At 39.5% G+C, this 15,775-nt stretch overlaps 1 protein-coding gene and 1 non-coding gene across 4 annotated transcripts in view; one reads left to right on the top strand and one right to left on the bottom strand.

Annotated features, from left to right (window-relative positions):
* Positions 1–15,775, top strand: part of THADA (THADA armadillo repeat containing) — a 314,026-nt gene that overhangs the window by 147,188 nt on the left and 151,063 nt on the right. The window lies entirely within an intron of this gene.
* TRNAW-CCA (transfer RNA tryptophan (anticodon CCA)) lies at positions 6,543–6,615 on the bottom strand. The gene has a single exon. It is a non-coding gene; the product is annotated as a tRNA-Trp (tRNA).

Here is a 15,775-nt window from a genome sequence, read left to right on the forward strand (position 1 = left end):
GGCAGTTTCCCCCAGGTAGTGCCTCTGCACACTGAGGTCTGAACAGCCATCTCTTAGGGCCTAGCACAACGTCTGCACATTCCCCCTGGCCAACTGGAGTCAGAGGACTTCTTTGAAAGGAAACAGGACTCAGGGTATTACAGAGGATCCTTTCAGTATTATTGACTGTGTTCATAGGTACTCAATAACAAAAGAACATTGGGGTTTTTGTTTTCGGGGTTTTTTAAATAAATTTATTTATTTTTGGCTGTGTTGGGTCTTCATTGCTGTGCACGGGCTTTCTCTAGTTGTGGCGAGTGGGGGCTACTCTTCGTTGCAGTGCGCGGGCTTCTCATTGCGGTGGCTTCTCCTGTTGCGGAGCATGGGCTCTGGAGCTCTAGGCACGCGGGCTTCAGTAGTTGTGGCTTGCGGGCTCTAGAGCACAGGCTCAGTAGTTGTGGTGCATGAGCTTCGTTGCTCCGCGGCATGTGGGATCTTCTCGGACCAGGGCTCGAACCTGTGTCCCCTGCATTGGCAGGCAGATTCTTAACCACTGTGCCATCAGGGAAGCCCAGGAACATTGGTTTTAAAAGTCATTGACTTTTGATATCCCTTCAGTAAGTTTGAAATGATTTGCTTTTTCCCTTATACTGATGATCATCACTTTGAGGTAGCAAGTGGCAGGTGTTGGTAACTTTCTTTGGAGATGGAAAAGTCAGGGTCCAGAAGGAGTAAGCAGAATGTGTCCACAGTCAAAAAGTGATTTGTTAAGGAGTCAGGGGTTGATTCGTTTATTCATTTACTCAATAGATAATTACTATAAGCGTGATTGTGTGTCCGGCACGATAGAAATACAGTGGAGCATCAGACAGATAAGATTTTTGGCATAATGGGATATCCGTTGTGCTGTGTTGCTTCTTGGTGCCTATCATCTTTGCTCTGATTTTTTTCCATATAATTAGTGATGAGTGATAATAATTAGCAGATATTTACTATGGGCCAGACACTGTTTTAGGACTTAATGCATACTAATACATTTAATCATCATGACAACACTATGAGGTCCCTAACATCATTCCCATCCTCCATCCTCCAGAGAGGGAAAGCTGGGCAGTGGGAAGTTTAGAAATGTGCCCTAGGTCATACTGCTAGGAAGTGATGAGGCCAGGATTTGAACCAGGCAATCTGGCCCCAGAGCCCGTGCTCCTCGCCACTCCCTTAGCTACGCTAGCTAGCGCTTAATACTACAATTTGCCCTTTTGCTCATGTTTACGATCCTCCATCTGTGGGGTATGACAAGCTAGTTCTCAATATGCCAAAATTAACCTGAAGTTTTAGATAACAAACACTTGGACTTACTTTGCTTTCTTGAGATATCTCTCCCCTGCCCCTCTTGGGCATTGCTCTAGCAGTGGTCTCTTCTTCTAATCTGAAATCAGTAGAAAAGAAAGAAAAACTTGCAGTTAAGCCCAAGTGGTTGTGACGGGTTGCTAAATAAGACTGGTTCAACTGAACTTCTGAGATTCCTGAGAAACACTGAGGATTTCTTACAAAAGAAATTTTCCTTGTAATAGGAAATCGTGGGTCATTGCACAGTTATAAGTGTCTCAGCAAAGAAAAAATGTGTCTTGAGGCTTAAGAAGCATAAAATCTTAATGAGATTATCTGTGGGCTGCTACTTAGGCATAATTTTTAAACTATCAGAACATATATTTTCCATCTGACTTTACCATCTTAGGTTTTTACTGTTGAAACTTAACATAATTTTGAAAAGCTTCAGGGTTGTTGAAAGAAAAAGAAAAAAAGTAACAAGCATTTATATAAACAAGTTGAAGTTTACAATGTACTTTCATAAACAGTAGCTTACTTGATCATCCTCTTTTTACTGTCTTAGAAAACAGAATCATAAGGATATCACTATATGTTGAAATTTTGAAAAATTGCCAACATTTTCTTATGTAGTAATCCTACACTTTAAAAGGATATCTTAAAAAGGCAGGTCTGAATCAGTGAAGTGTTCAAATTACTGGATATTATGAAATGAAAGTTTCATTACTCCAAATTATATGTAATATATCTAGGGAACTGCTTTTTAATGGGTGGGTAACAGTAGCATCTGGTTAACGTATTAGTTGTTAAGCCACACCTCGAGGCCTCTGAGATGGGTTGAAATCCCCCTTTGTTCCTCAGTTTTATATTTTTCATGTGCAGAGTCCCGCCTCTCTCCTTCACCAACCAAAGGTTACTAGCCAAACCTGCTGGAGAGCACACTGAGAGTGAGATGTGTGAGATGTGCCCCCTGGGTTGTCTTGTTCTGTTTTGTTTCGTTTTCCATCAGGGAAAATTCCTGGTCTGGGATATTTGTGTCCTGGCCACCAGTTCCCAAGAGATGGCCACATTTCTCCCAATTTTAAATGAAACTCTCAGTCCCAAAGGTAAACATTAGCTCGGCCTCAGTCTGAATAATTGCAAAATCAAAATTAGGCAGGCCCACGTGAATGAGATTTTCTGTTTTGTCTCTACAGTGTCCAGAGCATTAACAAAATGTCTATTTGTATTGAGGGTGCCTCTGTGTAAATAAGCCTGCTCCTTTTTGATTATTGCAATCGTACAGGAAAAGGCCATCTGTTTTGGTAGTAACTATGGAAATATATCTAGGTAGCCAAGGAAAAGCTGGATTGTTACTAAAGGATGTGTCACACCAACAAGAAAATAATTTACAAAGCAGTGGGTAGAAAATATTTTCAAATGCTGAAAAGTGAGTCACTTAAGCTATCTTTTTGGGTGATGGGTGAGTAGTGCTGGTTTGTTTTTTGCTTGACTGTTTATTCATTTTTTTTTCTTTTTTTCCAGAAGAATCTCTCTTTCCTGTAAAGCCAGAATTTAAGGCTCAGCTTCTTTTCAGCTTGGATAAAATGAGAAGTAAAATTCTTTTAATACTAATTATAACCTGCAGAAGTCTAGTGAAGAGAAACTTAAGAAATGTAATTCTTGTTTTCTAGCTGAGCTTCAATGCCATATAATTAATATAATTCAGTCTCTTCTTACCCCTTTTTTTTCTGCATGATTTAAGATACCAAAATTTAATTCATAGCCAGAATGAAAACAGGACTTAGGAAAAACTTGAAAAGACTAGAGAGGGATTTGCATTCTGCTGCATGGTTGAACACGTCCCTAAAGTAGCAGCTTTAGAATGCCATGTCCTGATAGAATTCCCCATGGAAAACTGGCCAGTAGAGCGGTTTCCTAGCGCCCTCCCCCTAGTCTGCACCACTGTGAAGTGTCATGAGGGCCTGGGATCTGAACCTAGGGAGCTTCACAGGATTGCTCCACAGCCTGACAGAAGGGCACTGGTCTCACTGGGCAATCTGTTCTCTTGTTCATAAGCCCCAGGCTGTGGGTTTTGGAACTGGCCAGCCACCCTGGCTCAACCTTGGATAAATATTCCTGGGTTCTAAGTAGGAGGGGGAATTCAAAGCCCTGTTTTTCCCAAGTCCTTCCATAACCAGTCCATGGCATGTTATGAGGTCTGAGTGGTGTGGCCGTGTTTGGAGGGGGTTAGGGAACATGTTCTACTCCTAATTAATGTGTACACCGGTAATAACTCAGAGGGCCAGATTCTAACCCAGCTTCACCCCCAGGGTAGTTGAAATCTGTATGGAATGATTTGAGATGTCTTAAGCAGTGCCTTTTACCCACCCAGTTTTCTCAAATGCCTCTTCCCTTTTGAACTGAATCTTGAAGTTTCACAGTTGGACTTTCATTCTTTAAGTATACGGTTTTGATCCTTCCTAAAATGGAAATCCCACGGTGAGATATAGTATTTTAAGGTATTATTGGTCATTTAAACCACAGTTTAAGTTTCTTTGATTTTGACAGGAAGAGACATTGGTTGGGTGTGGTATTAGAGATGGAATGAGGCTGACAGCGGTGGGCATAGGGTGTAGAATTTGGGACAGAGACAGATTGCACATTGCCTGGATGGGGACCGCAGTGGCTTCTTCCCCACCAGAATTTCCTCCCGTGCATTTAGTGAAACGGGGCATCCTATTTTCCATTTACCTCTCCCTGCTGGCAGGGAAAGACTTGGAGGCCTTTTTACAGCTTTGACTCTTCCTCCTTCTAGATGTGGTTCCATTTCCGTTCCAAGATGAAAGCTTGTCTTTGTCCCCTCCCAGAATAGTTCCAGGCAGCAGAATACAGTGAATCCTTCCAGATAAAAGACCTGCTGATAAAATACCAGATTGTTATCAGAGAAGCAGAGTGAGGGGAGTCCAGTCCCTACAATTAATTACCTAGTTACAGCTTTGTTTATATCCTGTTCATTTGGGGGCATGTTTTCCCTGGACAGTTTCTTGTCTGTGTTCTGGACGGCAGGCTGATGTTTGTAAAAATCCCAAAGGTCAGGGAATAGTGGATTCCTTATTTTCTGAAAGGCTTAATGGCAAGGAAGAGAATATCAGAGTTTCTGCCTTCCACCTGGAAGGAAATGGCCAAATGCTTGGTTTGGGTGGTTCTTGCCTCACCTCCAGCATACAAACCCTAGTGTATTGAATGAACTCTGATTTTGTATACTTATCTGAAAGGTTACCTGAAAATAGAATGACATTTATCTCTGTGAAGCCATGAGTATTAACCAGTGAATACCTGGATATCAAGACACTGAGACCAGAGTCTAAAATGCTCTAACACTGCTTGGTGAATGAGCTAAATGCCACTTCAGAATGTGTAAGTTTTGAACCACCCCCTATTTTGGGGCCTCTCACCTTCTGAGCTGGCGCACACTCTGGAGTGTGTTTCTCCCAAGGCCGTTCTCACCTTTTGAGACGGACCACATTCTGTCCAAAGAATGTGTATCTCTAAATAAATCCACTCCTTACCTTAAACAAAAGAAAAAAAGTATAAGTTTTATGTTATGTATATTTTACCACAAGATAAATGACTGAATGAATGAATGATACTTGCTTTCTGGCAGCTCCAAGTACTTTGGACACAGTTGGAAATACCATAGGGTTGGGCTACATCATCTGCCTTATATTGAACTTGATCACTGTTGCGTGTGAGGTATCATGCTTCCTTTTAAGAACTGTGAGACTAACAGCACAGAGAACCTTAATGAACACAAGACAAAGAGACAAATTTTGCCGCCTTCATAGGGACATATTGGCAAGTCTGGGATTGGAAAAGAGCCGTGTCTTGAAAATGATTGATTCTAAACCACTATAGCCACTCTCCTTCCACAAATGTAACAGAAGAGGGGAATGGGGTCTCTTGGTGGCTGGAATAGTAGTAACATCTATTGCTCTGATTCTCAAGTAGTGGCATTGAAAAGCTCCATGACTAGTAGTAGTCATGGAAGTTAACTTCATCTGTATATATGCAGCCCTTGAGTGGCCAAGCACATGTTTCTTCACCAAATCAGACTCAAGTCTGACCTTATGTTTTCCTGTTAGGTTCTGTTCTCAGCCCAACCGATTTTTGCTATAAGACTGACTCTTGACCAGTGATTCAGCCAGCTTTTTCAGCCTCACTGGTCATGGGGGTTCTTTTTGAGGACTAGACTGTTGCTTTTTTTTTTTTTCTGCTAAGCCAAGAAACTTCTCCTACCTTGCAAACATGCTACCTGGTGATACAGCTGCTATGTGATGTCAGTGTAGAAAAAGAAAGTATGAAAATAGGTCTACTGCAAATCAGGAAACTTTTTTTCTTGTTAACCCCAAAAGCCCTAAACTCAGAACTCTGATTAAAAGGTACTTATTTTTTCATGTGTGTGTGTGTGTGTGTGTGTGTGTGTGTGTGTGTGTGTGAGAGAGAGAGAGAGAGAGAGAGAGAGAGAGAGAGAGCGCATGAGCGTGCATATTCCTACCATCATTTCAAGGTAGTTGTGAAACATTCACCATGGTTTCGGCAATACCTTTCTCAATTTTAAATTTAGTATTTTCCTTAGAAAAGGCGAGAGGCTATAGGAATTTAGGAAGAAGCAGCTAAGGTAAATTTAAAATATAAACACTCACTTTGAGTGATATCAGTAAAAACATGCCCTGACCTTCTAATACATAAGAAAAATTTTAATTAAAAAAGATAAAAGTTTTCTTTTAGGAAATAAAGATTTTGCCAGAATAGCATGAGTAGATAAAGCAGTCTGTTGTGAAAACTGCATCTTTAAAATTTCCACTTTAAAAAATAAGATTTCTTTGCTTTCTTCTTGACTAATGGTTTTGTCAGAACAATCATTTGAATAATAAATGAAATACTTTGAAGTATGTGAGGGAGTGGAGAACTTTTCTGTGCCTTGTACGAACTGGTGATACAGATTATAAACTAAATGATTCCACATTCCAATTTATCAAGGATCCAAGCCAAAGCCATAGAAATCTACCAATGAAATCATAAAAATGAATGGAAGTGATCCAGATTGTTTCATTTTCCTTTGAAATGTTGTTTGTATTAGATGTTAGCACCCAGAAGTTAAACAGTATTGAATTTCACACATAGCACTTCAGAAAAAAAAAAAATTATTTATTTGGCTGTGCGGGGTCTTAATTGTGGCATGTGGGATCTAGTTCCCTGACCAGGGATCGAACCTGGGCCCCCTGCATTGGGAGCATGGAGTCTTAACCACTGGACCACCAGGGAAGTCCCATAGCACTTTCTTTTTAATCTTAGGTTAAAGGTTATGTCCTTGGCATGATTGAAGAATGACTCATAGAATTTGCACTGACTTTTTTTATTGATGGGCAAGGAAGGAAGTTGGGGAGTAATGTGATACTGAATTGATGCTAAATTTATTAATTGAATTTAAATGGGAATAAAGAATGTCACTTAATGATTTTATTTATTTTTATATTCATGTATATGCCCTCTGTGAAGATTCTCTTGAATGTTACTTATGCTTAAAATGCAATATAAAATATCTCTTGGCCACTACCTGTAGCAGTGGGAATTAGCAGTGATTTTCCTCCTAGTAAATGTATCAAATTGTATCACAGCCAAAACCTTCAGTCACATGGACATATTGGAGGATGTGACCAGAATTCTTTATTGACATGCTCCCTATCTTAAAATACAGTTGCCATTAATGTATTAATGTGTTAAGCCTTAGTCACAACCCAAGGAAAGACTTAAAGGTAATGTGATTCTCCTTATAATTAGTAACCTAATTAAATGCTGGAAGGCTTCAACCATACAGTAATGTACCTTGCTTCTGAACAAAGATAATACCACAGCTGAAATTGTATACTTGTAACACTAGAATTTTTTTAATTAGTGGTAGGGTGTGTGGGTATGTGTGAGTGTAATCTGTTTTGTTTCATCTTCAAACTTTGCACAGCAGTCTCCATTGTGCATTTACTGGGACTCTGTTAAATAATAGTGCACTAATTGGTTTCTGTTTGTTCAGAATTCAGCATGATTCAAACTGGGATGAGTTGATTGAAAATTACCTGTTCACTATGGAATAAGCAAATTATGAAAATAAGCAAAAATAAAAGATATTAGGAAGCAGGTTCAATCTACTCGAGATGATGGATAAATCTGTTTTACCTTAATAACCACTTGAAAAATTCTACCGCTAAATGCAGAGTTTATTAAAGCGGGCCCAACAGATTTGGCATTGCTTGGTTGAATGGTGTGAGTTGTCAAGTATAGGTAAGAGTTATAAAATTGAATTTCTTTTAGTATTTGTTATTGTCGTTCCACCCTGTGGTGGTAAAAATGTCTTATAGTTGGGGCATGCTAGGTTTTGCAGCTACCACGGGCTCTGGAGTCAGACAGACCTGACTTTGAATCCCAGCTTATCCATTCACTTCATTTGTGAGCTTGGTCATGTCACTTACTGTCTCTGAGCCTGTCCTAGAAGAGCATGTGGAAGATTTGGAACATTGTCCTGAAAAAGTTTCTGTTTTTCAATTCTTATGCGACTGTTAGGATTTTAGTGTTTATTGATTTGATTCTTTAAGAAAGCACAAGGAAAGGTTCATTCTGGTCATAAAAGTTCAAAGGAAATTGCTGGGCTTGTTTAATATGAGGAAAGAAGATTTGGGATGTTTTGGAGATGCGATTGGAGGTTGAGAAGGGAGAACAAGACAGGATGTATAACTTAACTTTTCTAATGTATGTGAAATGTTATTCTTAAAAAACAGCATTATTGCGGTGTAATTGATGTAAACTGCACATGTTTAAGGTGTACCATTTGCTAAGTTTATACACCCATAAAACCACCCCCAGTGTCAAGATAGTAAACATATCTATCACCCACAAAAGTTTCCTTGTGCCCGTTTGTAACCTTCTCCAACAGCCCCGCCCCCGTCACCTGGCAACAGCTGTTCTAGCACTATAGATTAATTTGCATTTTCTAGAATTCATATAAATGGAATCATACATTATGTATTTTATTTTGCCTGACTTTTTCACTCAGCGTAATAATCTTGAGATTAATCCATGTGATGACACATATCGGTAGTTCCTTTCTGTTGCAGAATAGTATCCCACTGTACAGATATACCACTATTTACTTACACTCTCACCTGTTGATGGACATTTGTGCTGTGTCTAGTTTTGACTATTACAAATAAAGGTGCCAGAAATATTCATGTACAAGTTTTTGTATGGACATATGCTTTCGTTTCTCTAGGATAAATGTCTAGGAGTGGAATGGGTGGGTTGTAGAAAAGGGTGTACATTTAACTGTTTAAGAAACTGACAAATTTTATTTTCCAAAGTGATTGTACCGTTTTACATTTCCACCAGCAGAGGATGAGAGTCCCAGTGGTTCCGTATGCTAGTCAACACTTGGTGTGCTTGGTCTTTTTAATTGTAGTCTTCCTAGTGGGTATGTAGCAGTATATCGCCGTGGTTTCAATTTGAACGTCCCTAATGACTAAGGAGATTGAGCATCTTTACATGTGTTTCTTTGCCATCCATATATCTTCTTTGCTGAAGTCTTGGTTCAAAGTTTGACCCAATTTTTTTTGGGTTATTTGTTTTCTTCTTATTCAGAATATATTCTGGACACAAGTCAAAAGACTGTTCTTTTAGGCATAAGTTCATTTATTTCCCTGGCATGTAGAACCACAAAAACAAAATTAAGTTGCAGTAAGAAAAGCGTAATTATACTTAAGGAAGTACTTTTTGACTGTGACACGAATGTGGGCACTGGGGCAACCAAAGGAGGATGTAAAACTTTCCCTGAAGGCAGTGGTCTGTTTGGATGCTGTAGGGATGCTGATGTATGGCTTAATCTACCTAATTGCAGTCTTCATTTGAGATAAGAATCTTCCCTGGGGTGGGTCTGTTACTAATATCTCAGTATTCTTTGCTCTTTTGTGCTATTTGTTCAGGCCAAAAAAGTGCAATTTCTTGGAATTTTTCAAAACTTTCCGTGTACTTCATGGGTTTAAAAAATTTATTCTTTCTGATTTTAGCTTGAAGTGTTGCTGTGAAACCTGAGGAGGGTCATTCAGGAGTATTAATTAACTTTAGCAAAAATAAATTGCAATGTTTGGAGAGTAATCAAATTAAAAGAAATGCTCAAATTTCTCTCATCTAGCAGTAGCACAAATCACTGTTTTAGCTGATGGTACTGGGAAGATTCATTCAACTCTCTGTAGAGGCAAAATAATTAACTGGATTCTAGAGAAGAGGTTCTACCTGATTAAAGGAGTTGGGGCTGTTTTAGCCCACGGAAGGGAAGAGTAAGGGGTGATTTAATGACAAGATTCCATTATAGTCAGTGAAGGGTTTTCCTGTGTATAGAAAACACTGGTCATTTGTTCTCCAACTCTGGAGAGGCTCAAACTAGAGAAAATTGGCTCCCGACTATAGAAAGATTGAGTGTGGTTTGTATTAAACGTAAAAGTTCTATTATCAGCATCAGTATTGTTATGAGATTAAGCAATGGAGCAAGTCAAGAGAGGTCATAAAGATATTTTAAAATAAAAATATAGCTATCTGCCTGAAATGTTTAAATGTCCATTGAATTATAGGATTTTGTTTTTGAAGAGGACTTTCAAGATCATTTATTCTAATCTCCTTTTACAGATGAGGATGTGAAAGGATATTATGTAATTTGCCTATGGCCACATTTAGATACTAATATTTTAATTTGAGGATGTTTTAAAAGTAGTCTGGCTAAAGAGGCATCAAAGGGACCGTGTAGGAGTTTCTGCTTAGCAGTAGGTTTCCCTCCACCAAAATACTCACTTAAAGCTGATAACGATGTGTATTATTTTTTCCTAAGCCCATGAAGATCCTGCCAGTGTGCTGACCTGTGTCTGTTGTCTTTAAAAATGTTAAAGATTCTTATTCTTGGACATTTTGAACTTGTCTCTAGATAAATACTATACTTCAAAAGACTGTAGATGATTTGACCCGAGGTGGTCAATATTGTTAGAGGACAGCAGAGGACACTGCCACAGCCCTTGGCGAGCCTGTCCCAGTCTAATACAGGGTTCCTCAGAAACCTTTGGCTGCTGGCTGAACTACAAAGACTACAATTTCGTGGACGACTATTTCCTGGTGACTAATTTGCCTTCCTTAAAGATAGTGCATTATAAAGCTTTTGGTTTTATTTTATTAAGCACTAGTTGGAGCAGTAGGAAATACATTTAGGCCACCAGTTCATTGTGTATGGGATCTGCAAAAATGAATTCTAACCATTGGGATTAATGGGATAAATTGTACCTCCATTACCACAACAGAAAGAAATAGGCACAGTGCACTTTATTTGATTGTGGGTACATTTTATTTGGTAACTCATCATTCTATACATGTTCCCACTAGACCATCTAGAGCAAAAACTGACATATGTGTATATAGTTTTATATACTTATTTCAGAGGGTTTATGTGAGTACTGAAAGTGAGATAAAATATCTGAAAGCACCTAGCACATTGCCCGACATCTGGCAGACACTCAGTAAATGTTCCCACCTTCCTTTCCCTTTCCCCTCCTTGAGTTTTAGCATGAGTATTGGAATCTCTCAGAAATGTAAGATTCTTGTCAAAAGGGAAGTTCCTAAAATTGTTCACATTTGAAAGTGTTTATTTAAAAATGTTAAGCACTCACTTGACTCACAGGATGCTTAGATTTTGCAAGATTTTAATATCTTTTCAGAAAGAGTCACCTGAAAAGTCAAGTTCTGTTATTCCAGGAAAGATGTACTTAGCACCTATGATTTGTCCACCCAGTATTGGGCTAGGTTTAGGGTGCTTTGAATGCCAGAATGAGAAATTTGCATTTACTGTGGTGATAAAGAGTTGTCGCAGGTTCTGGAACATTTGAAAGCTAAAGAACAAACAGAAGAAAAAAAAAAACTCTTAAAAACGGGACCAAAATTATTCCTTTTCAAACCTTCCCCCTAAATATACATAGCTTAAAAAGAAGAGAGTAAATTTTTTCCATACCTTTGTGTAGTTTCTTAAATTGACCACCCAGTCCTGGGTTTATGAACTGAAACCCACTCACTGTGAATATGGAACCGCATGCCCTAAAGGTTAATGGGGTGCGTTTCAACTGTATGAAGTCACTTAGAGAACTTGGCCTTCGAGCAGTGACCTTCACCACAAGGAGACTCAGCACGCTCAGGACCGTTTTCTCCAACCCACCCACTACCTGCAAGGAAAGGAGAAGACATGCGGAGGCCAAGGTGTTACGATCAACCCCCTTAAAGACTCAGTGGCTGTCTGTGTGTGTTCGTCTCTTGGTCTTTAGTGGAGCAGGGGCAGAAACAACGGGAGGGTTTTGCTATTGAGAGGAATGTGCAGCTCTTTCCCTCGGTCTGCACAAGTTGCAGCCCTCAGCTCCTGCCCTGCACACAGCTTATCCCAGCTTGAGAGCCCTGAGGGCAGATCCAGAACGCTTTTCCAGCTGTCTGTGAGGAGGCCAGTAGTATGTGGCTTGTTGATCCAAGGTCAGAGAGGAAAACCCACAGATGGACCGGGAGGGAAGATCATGCCAAAATTTCAAACTAAGTCTAGTGGTTATTTTCATTATGTGGGAGAGTTTTATACCGTTTATGTTAGATTTTTTTTTCCACTTTATATTACTCCATTTTATTTTGGGTAAAGACTGAAAGTAATGATTACCTTTTAATCTCTAGGGCCTCCAACATCTTTGTATTTATGTTGCTGTAAAGTCTTTTCCATGTTTTTCCGAGTCAGGGAAGAATCATTGTTAAGGTATAACTTCATTTCAGTGCTCCAGAGGAAAAAAACCGTCTTTCCAGCTGTCTGGACAATTTGGTTGGAATCTGAAAAATTCAGTTTCAAATTGTATCTGTTATTGTCTAGTCACAAAATAATGAAAGCATGAAATGAAATTTCAGATGAAATATAATTTTCATACTCTTATGTTTTTTCAAAACTCTATGATTTGATATCAGCAAGTAACCAGGGATTAGCATTCAGAAAGCATCCTTTCATTTATTTAAAACACATTTGTAATTCTAAATAATTAAAGAGCATTATTCAAAGTAAGCACCACACTGGATACCTTCCCCCCTGTCCCTGTAGGAAAATTCCCTAGCTTTATTTCCTAACACCTAAAGGAATGGTATGAATGCAACTAGCCATTGCCGTTGCATCCAAGACCCTGTGTCCTTGCCACATATGTGGCTGAGTGCTGTGCCCAGTTCTTACAGGGACAAGTGGAGGGATGTCAAAGTGATGGAGGCCAATTCCCAACTCCTGGCAGCTGCCATTTTCACCCTTTTGGGATTAACAGCCTGTGGCTAGTCGACCTGGGGAAAACCTTGGTAACTTGGAGGCAGAATGGAGGTGACCTTAAAAGGATGCACCTTCTACAGCTTAGACTTTGGTTGGGATGTCCCAGGGGTTTACACATTGCCGTTCTCAGATATTCTGTTTTGGCTTATTAATTATTTTCAGCATTTCTTCATAAAAATATTTTTTAAAGGTCTTAACATATTGATTAGAGTTAATTTGTAAAGAGCAATTACAGCTTTGAGCTGCCAGTAGATATTTAAACTAAACACGCTACCTGCAGATACATATGTATATTTTTGCCATGAAGGCTGGAAATGTGCGATTTTTAGCTTAGCTACTGTCTACTGCTCTTATTTCTCCTTCGCTATCCAAACCAAGGATTCTTTTTTAAATCAAACTTCAAAAGTCCTGAACCCATTACCCTTCCAAGAAATATATTTGAATAAAGAAATCCATGAGCTGTGCAGAGGGCAAGATTACAGTAAATGCAACTTCTAAGTGCTAGCGGTTTGAGTTGCAGGAAAAGGAACAAGTAGTTCAGGTGGTGGTAGGTCCTTTGATGAACTGAAAATCGGTAGAGGAAGGACAATTAGAGAATCTGGCAACCATGGCCTCACTGAACTCACCTGAGAATGTGTAAGAACGGCTTAAGGAATAACACTCATAACAAAAACATACTTCATAGTGACAGGACACGCTGAACTGTTTTTTCAAATTCACTGGTACAGCCTTATTTTTTTAGTGGTTTCTTTCTTTTATGCATAAACATGTACCACACGTGTACATGTTTCTGAAGGCAAGATTGAATCCAGGAACCACACACGATAAAAAGGAAAAAGAAACCTTTGGTGAAACGGCATTAGAAACAGCATTAGAATTGACAGAAAGTAAAATCTGGGCCCTGGACCTGAGGAATAAAGTCAGCGGGCCTCACATAAACAAGTCAGTTGGCCCCAAATTCAATCTTCCTTCTCTCCTTTCCAGCTCCTTTGGTGGGGAGGGGGAGGGGCAGGCCTTTGTGAGCACTGAAGCCTGTTGGATACAGCAAGGCTCTGTGTCCTCAACCAGTTGTTGAGATAGAGAACCCTAGAGAGTTTGTACGTGTAGATCACGCTTTTCAGTTTGAAAGTTATTCCATCTACTAGGTTCAATAATAGCTACCATTTATTGGTCATTAACTTATAGGCATTGTGTTTTATATGCATTATCTCATTTAAGCTTCACAACAGCCTATGAGGTAGTTGCTTTTCCCTGTTTTACAGATGATAAAAACTTAGAAGGTTCACTGACCTGTCCAAGGTCACCCACTAGTAAGCTTTAGGACTTGGACTTAAACTTAGGTTTGCTGGATTCCGGAACAGGTTCTTAACTCCTGTCTTTTGTGCTATATTATTCAGAACTATAAAGACCCTGTTTCTGTTCTCAAGATCATTTTGGTCTAATAGAAAACAAACTTATGGTTACCAAAGGGGAAAGGGGGTCGCAGAGGGATAAATTAGGAGTTTGGAATTAGCAGATACAAACTACTATATATAAAATAGATAAACAACAAGGTCCTACTGTATAGCACAGGGAACTATATTCAATATCCTGTAATAAACATAATGGAAAAGAATATGAAAAAGAGGGGATATATGTATATGTGTAGCTGATTCATTTTGCTGTACAGTAGAAACTAACACAACATTGTAAATCAACTATACTTCAGTAAAAAAAAAATATTTTTTTAAAAGATTGCTTTGATCTGGCCAACATGATACCTGAGGGCTCCTGTGGGGAATGCAAATGGGATGTGACCCCCAACCCTGACAGCTGTAAGCATGCCATTGCGGTGACAGGGCACGGGAGAGAAAAGGATTGACTCTGACCAGAGGAAATGCAGTAAGATTTTTTAAAAGAAGTGATACCTGAGCAGAATTCAGAGGATGAAGAAGAGTTCCCCAAGTGTACAAGGGTGAAAAGGCCATTCATTCCAACAGGTGTGAACTGCAGTGTGCAGAGGCACTAAGGATGAAGCAATAGTTGGCTTGACAAAACATATATAGAAAGTTTTTTATATATGTATATATAGTATAACCTGTAGCCTCAGCCTACTCCTTCCTACCTAGCCTTCAGAGGTGTCCTGCAAGGTAGGGTTGTCTCAGCTTGTAAGATTGTCAGTAGATGACTATTCCCCAAGAGCAGCTGGCCAGTGCTGCATGAGAAACAGACCATAATGGAGGCATTCTTGAGTAAATTGAGTGAGGGACTTGGAGGTAGGTGAGACATAGCTTCTTCAAACTCAGCTCAGCTCCTAAGATGCCTGGGGGAACATTCATCATGTCAATGAAGGAGACTGGAAGTGGACATTGGCTGGGTCCTGAAATCATTCTGAGACTTTGCTGAAGACTCTCACTCTGGTTCTCATAGAATGGGGGACTCACTCCAGGCCACCGGGCTCTACAGATTCCCCTTGGTTCAAAACTACCTCTCCCGCATTGCCTAATAATGTTCTCTCAGCCATTCTGCCTTGTTGTGAGGATTAAATGATGTAATACGTGCAAAGCTTTTAACACTAGGTCTGGCCCTCTGTAGGTGCTTAGTAAATGGTAGTTACTATCAGCATCATCTTTATTGTTCTGCTTCATGTTTTACCAATTAGGGACTGGTTGGTTCCATAAATCATTCATACCTCAATGTGATGATTAGGTTGAACAGGTTACTTTGGAAATATTTGGTGTTTTCAAGGCTGAGGATTTTGAGGCAACTGCATTGTAAAGTCTTAGACTAAATTTTGTAGGTGGACAAACCCTAATCAGAATACAGGATCTGCCACTTGCTAATTTTATGACCTAACGTATATTGGGAAACCTCACTTTCCTCATCTCAAAATAGGGATGCTGGAGACCTTATAATGAGGATTTAGTGAAGTAAATAAAATAGTGTGTCTGAAGTACATAGCCAGCCCTGGGACACTAGTCATTTAATAAACCTCAATTCCCTTGCTTTTGACTGCATGCCCTGGGGGGGCAGTGTGGGTTCATGGACGGAAAGACACAGGGGAAGGCACCTCTTTCTTGCCAAACTCAAATGTTC

This window comes from Orcinus orca, chromosome 13 (genome assembly GCF_937001465.1).
Source record: "Orcinus orca chromosome 13, mOrcOrc1.1, whole genome shotgun sequence".
NCBI classification, from domain to species: Eukaryota; Metazoa; Chordata; class Mammalia; order Artiodactyla; family Delphinidae; genus Orcinus; species Orcinus orca.